Source organism: Engystomops pustulosus, unplaced genomic scaffold (genome assembly GCF_040894005.1).
Source record: "Engystomops pustulosus unplaced genomic scaffold, aEngPut4.maternal MAT_SCAFFOLD_525, whole genome shotgun sequence".
Taxonomy (NCBI): domain Eukaryota; kingdom Metazoa; phylum Chordata; class Amphibia; order Anura; family Leptodactylidae; genus Engystomops; species Engystomops pustulosus.
In genome coordinates this window covers 48,537-54,177 of record NW_027285404.1, presented here as the reverse complement: position 1 = coordinate 54,177, position 5,641 = coordinate 48,537, and the positions used below count along the sequence as shown (strand labels likewise).

At 59.5% G+C, this 5,641-nt stretch overlaps 1 long non-coding RNA gene across 1 annotated transcript; it reads left to right on the top strand.

The window, feature by feature from the left end:
- The first annotated feature begins 3,103 nt into the window (after positions 1 to 3,103).
- Positions 3,104 to 3,541, top strand: LOC140111632 (uncharacterized). The gene is made up of 2 exons (XR_011852151.1): positions 3,104 to 3,193; positions 3,309 to 3,541. It is a non-coding gene; the product is annotated as an uncharacterized lncRNA (long non-coding RNA).
- Positions 3,542 to 5,641: the final 2,100 nt, after the last annotated feature.

Here is a 5,641-nt window from a genome sequence, read left to right as displayed (position 1 = left end):
GGGGGGGAGGTGACAATGGAGGATGAGGGCTTGGGGGGGGAGGTGACAATGGAGGATGAGGGCTGGGGGGAGGTGACAATGGAGGATGGGGGCTGGGGGGAGGTGACAATGGAGGATGGGGGCTGGGGGAGGTGACAATGGAGGATGGGGGCTGGGGGGAGGTGACAATGGAGGATGGGGACTGGGGGGTGGTGACAATGGAGGATGGGGGCTGGGGGGAGGTGACAATGGAGGATGGGGGCTGGGGGGAGGTGACAATGGAGGATGGGGGGCTGGGGGGAGGTGACAATGGAGGATGAGGGCTGGGGGGAGGTGACAATGGAGGATGGGGGCTGGGGGGGGGGGAGGTCACAATGGAGGATGAGGACTGCGAGGGCTGGGGGTGGTGACACTGGAGGATGAGGACTGGCGAGGGCTGGGGGGGAGGTGACAATGGAGGATGAGGGCTGGGGGGAGGTGACAATGGAGGATGAGGGCTGGGGGGGAGGTGACAATGGAGGATGAGGGCTTGGGGGGGGAGAGGTCACAATGGGGGCTTGGGGGGGGGAGGTGACAATGGAGGATGAGGGCTTGGGGGGGGAGGTGACAATGGAGGATGAGGACTGGCTGAGGGGAGGTGACAATGGAGGATGAGGGCTGGGGGGAGGTGACAATGGAGGATGGGGCTGGGGGGAGGTGACAATGGAGGATGGGGCTGGGGGGAGGTGACAATGGAGGATGGGGGCTGGGGGGAGGTGACAATGGAGGATGGGGGCTGGGGGGAGGTGACAATGGAGGATGGGGGCTGGGGGGAGGTGACAATGGAGGATGGGGGCTGGGGGGAGGTGACAATGGAGGATGGGGGCTGGGGGGAGGTGACAATGGAGGATGGGGGCTGGGGGGAGGTGACAATGGAGGATGGGGACTGGGGGGTGGTGACAATGGAGGATGGGGGCTGGGGGGTGGTGACAATGGAGGATGAGGGCTGGGGGGTGGTGACAATGGAGGATGAGGGCTGGCGAGGGCTGGGGGGAGGTGACAATGGAGGATGAGGGCTGGGGGGTGGTGACAATGGAGGATGAGGGCTTGGGGGGGGGGAGAGGTCACAATGGGGGCTTGGGGGGGGGAGGTGACAATGGAGGATGAGGGCTGGGGGGTGGTGACAATGGAGGATGAGGGCTTGGGGGGGGAGGTGACAATGGAGGATGAGGACTGGCTGAGGGGAGGTGACAATGGAGGATGAGGACTGGCTGAGGGGAGGTGACAATGGAGGATGAGGGCTGGGGGGGAGGTGACAATGGAGGATGAGGGCTGGGGGGGAGGTGACAATGGAGGATGAGGGCTGGGGGGGGGGAGAGGTCACAATGGGGGCTTGGGGGGGGGAAGGTGACAATGGAGGATGAGGGCTTGGGGGGAGGTGACAATGGAGGATGAGGACTGGCTGAGGGGAGGTGACAATGGAGGATGAGGGCTGGCGAGGGCTGGGGGGAGGTGACAATGGAGGATGAGGGCTGGGGGGTGGTGACAATGGAGGATGAGGGCTTGGGGGGGGGGAGAGGTCACAATGGGGGCTTGGGGGGGGGAGGTGACAATGGAGGATGAGGGCTGGGGGGTGGTGACAATGGAGGATGAGGGCTTGGGGGGGAGGTGACAATGGAGGATGAGGACTGGCTGAGGGGAGGTGACAATGGAGGATGAGGACTGGCTGAGGGGAGGTGACAATGGAGGATGAGGGCTGGGGGGGAGGTGACAATGGAGGATGAGGGCTGGGGGGAGGTGACAATGGAGGATGAGGGCTGGGGGGGAGGTGACAATGGAGGATGAGGGCTGGGGGGGGGGGAGAGGTCACAATGGGGGCTTGGGGGGGGGAAGGTGACAATGGAGGATGAGGGCTTGGGGGGGAGGTGACAATGGAGGATGAGGACTGGCTGAGGGGAGGTGACAATGGAGGATGAGGGCTTGGGGGAGGTGACAATGGAGGATGAGGGCTGGGGGGAGGTGACAATGGAGGATGGGGGCTGGGGGGAGGTGACAATGGAGGATGGGGGCTTGGGGGAGGTGACAATGGAGGATGGGGGCTTGGGGGAGGTGACAATGGAGGATGAGGGCTGGGGGGGAGGTGACAATGGAGGATGAGGGCTGGGGGGGGGAGAGGTCACAATGGGGGCTTGGGGGGGGGAGGTGACAATGGAGGATGAGGGCTTGGGGGGGTAGGTGACAATGGAGGATGAGGACTGGCTGAGGGGAGGTGACAATGGAGGATGAGGGCTGGGGGGAGGTGACAATGGAGGATGGGGGCTGGGGGGAGGTGACAATGGAGGATGGGGGCTGGGGGGAGGTGACAATGGAGGATGGGGGCTGGGGGGGTGACAATGGGGGCTGGGGGGAGGTCACAATGGAGGATGAGGGCTGGGGGGTGGTGACAATGGAGGATGGGGGCTGGGGGTGGTGACAATGGAGGATGGGGGGTGGTGACAATGGAGGATGGGGGCTTGGGGGGGGAGGTGACAATGGAGGATGGGGGCTTGGGGGGGGAGGTGACAATGGAGGATGGGGGCTTGGGGGGGGAGGTGACAATGGAGGATGGGGGCTTGGGGGGGGAGGTGACAATGGAGGATGGGGGCTTGGGGGGGGAGGTGACAATGGAGGATGGGGGCTTGGGGGGGGGAGGTGACAATGGAGGATGGGGGCTTGGGGGGGGGAGGTGACAATGGAGGATGGGGGCTTGGGGGGGGGAGGTGACAATGGAGGATGGGGGCTTGGGGGGGGGGGAGGTGACAATGGAGGATGGGGGCTTGGGGGGGGAGGTGACAATGGAGGATGGGGGCTTGGGGGGGGAGGTGACAATGGAGGATGGGGGCTTGGGGGGGGAGGTGACAATGGAGGATGGGGGCTTGGGGGGGGGAGGTGACAATGGAGGATGGGGGCTTGGGGGGGGGGAGGTGACAATGGAGGATGGGGGCTTGGGGGGGGGGGAGGTGACAATGGAGGATGAGGGCTGGGGGGAGGTGATAATGGAGGATGAGGGCTGGGGGGAGGTGACAATGGAGGATGAGGGCTTTGGGGGGGGGGGGGGAGATGCTGGGGGTCTGGTGTGACTCGTTGCCCTTCCTCTGTAGGTGGCCTCCACTGTTACTCTGAACTTTAATCCACATCTGCCAGAGCGTGAGCCACGTGAATCTGCGACTCTTCCGTATACATTTACTGACGACAAGTAAGGAGAAGGCCCCACCCTGTGTGTCCCCCTAATATACCCCCTATTACACCTGAAGTACGCGGTGGTGGTCCAGGTCTCGGGGGTCTTACGTGGCATTGTCTCTCTCTTGTAGGAAGTTGTCTCTGCTCAGCGCCGCAAGTGGATCAGCCAAGATCTTCTATGACCCCGACCCCACAGATGACCTGGACGAGGAGGACCCTGACGATGACCTGGATGTGTGACCCCCCCCCCCCTATATGTACTGAGAACATCGACTCGCTGATGAGGGCTGTGTCACTGTGTATGTGAGGGGTCTATGTGCCCCCCGATATCCTGTGCTCCATATTAAAGACCGCAACCCCCACATCCAACCATCTCCATCATAAGACTGACAACCAATCGCAAGAGCTTACAGTCTATTCAGAGATAGAGAGGACACAGGAGGAGTGAGGGTCCTGATCACAAGAGCTTACACTCTATGAGGAGATAGAGGGGGACACAGGAGGAGGGAGGGTCCTGATCACAAGAGCTTACACTCTATGAGGAGATAGAGGGGGACACAGGAGGAGTGAGGGTCCTGATCACAAGAGCTTACACTCTATGAGGAGATAGAGGACACAGGAGGAGTGAGGGTCCTGATCACAAGAGCTTACACTCTATGAGGAGATAGAGGGGGGACACAGGAGGAGGGAGGGTCCTGATCACAAGAGCTTACACTCTATTCAGAGATAGAGGGGGACACAGGAGGAGGGAGGGTCCTGATCACAAGAGCTTACACTCTATGAGGAGATAGAGGGGACACAGGAGGAGTGAGGGTCCTGATCACAAGAGCTTACACTCTATGAGGAGATAGAGGGGGGGACACAGGAGGAGGGAGGGTCCTGATCACAAGAGCTTACACTCTATGAGGAGATAGAGGGGGGACACAGGAGGAGGGAGGGTCCTGATCACAAGAGCTTACACTCTATTCAGAGATAGAGGGGGACACAGGAGGAGGGAGGGTCCTGATCACAAGAGCTTACACTCTATGAGGAGATCGAGGGGGGACACAGGAGGAGGGAGGGTCCTGATCACAAGAGCTTACACTCTATGAGGAGATAGAGGGGACACAGGAGGAGTGAGGGTCCTGATCACAAGAGCTTACACTCTATTCAGAGATAGAGGGGGACACAGGAGGAGTGAGGGTCCTGATCACAAGAGCTTACACTCTATGAGGAGATAGAGGGGGGACACAGGAGGAGGGAGGGTCCTGATCACAAGAGCTTACACTCTATGAGGAGATAGAGGGGGGACACAGGAGGAGGGAGGGTCCTGATCACAAGAGCTTACACTCTATGAGGAGATAGAGGGGACACAGGAGGAGTGAGGGTCCTGATCACAAGAGCTTACACTCTATGAGGAGATAGAGGGGACACAGGAGGAGTGAGGGTCCTGATCACAAGAGCTTACACTCTATGAGGAGATAGAGGGGGACACAGGAGGAGGGAGGGTCCTGATCACAAGAGCTTACACTCTATGAGGAGATAGAGGGGACACAGGAGGAGGGAGGGTCCTGATCACAAGAGCTTACACTCTATGAGGAGATAGAGGGGGGGACACAGGAGGAGGGAGGGTCCTGATCACAAGAGCTTACACTCTATGAGGAGATAGAGGACACAGGAGGAGTGAGGGTCCTGATCACAAGAGCTTACACTCTATGAGGAGATAGAGAGGACACAGGAGGAGGGAGGGTCCTGATCACAAGAGCTTACACTCTATGAGGAGATAGAGAGGACACAGGAGGAGTGAGGGTCCTGAGCACAAGAGCTTACACTCTATGAGGAGATAGAGGGGGACACAGGAGGAGTGAGGGTCCTGATCACAAGAGCTTACACTCTATGAGGAGATAGAGGGGGGGGACACAGGAGGAGTGAGGGTCCTGATCACAAGAGCTTACACTCTATGAGGAGATAGAGGGGACACAGGAGGAGTGAGGGTCCTGATCACAAGAGCTTACACTCTATGAGGAGATAGAGGGGACACAGGAGGAGTGAGGGTCCTGATCACAAGAGCTTACACTCTATTCAGAGATAGAGGGGACACAGGAGGAGTGAGGGTCCTGATCACAAGAGCTTACACTCTATGAGGAGATAGAGAGGACACAGGAGGAGTGAGGGTCCTGATCACAAGAGCTTACACTCTATGAGGAGATAGAGAGGACACAGGAGGAGTGAGGGTCCTGATCACAAGAGCTTACACTCTATGAGGAGATAGAGGGGGGGACACAGGAGGAGTGAGGGTCCTGATCACAAGAGCTTACACTCTATTCAGAGATAGAGGGGGACACAGGAGGAGGGAGGGTCCTGATCACAAGAGCTTACACTCTATGAGGAGATAGAGGACACAGGAGGAGGGAGGGTCCTGATCACAAGAGCTTACACTCTATGAGGAGATAGAGGGGGACACAGGAGGAGTGAGGGTCCTGAT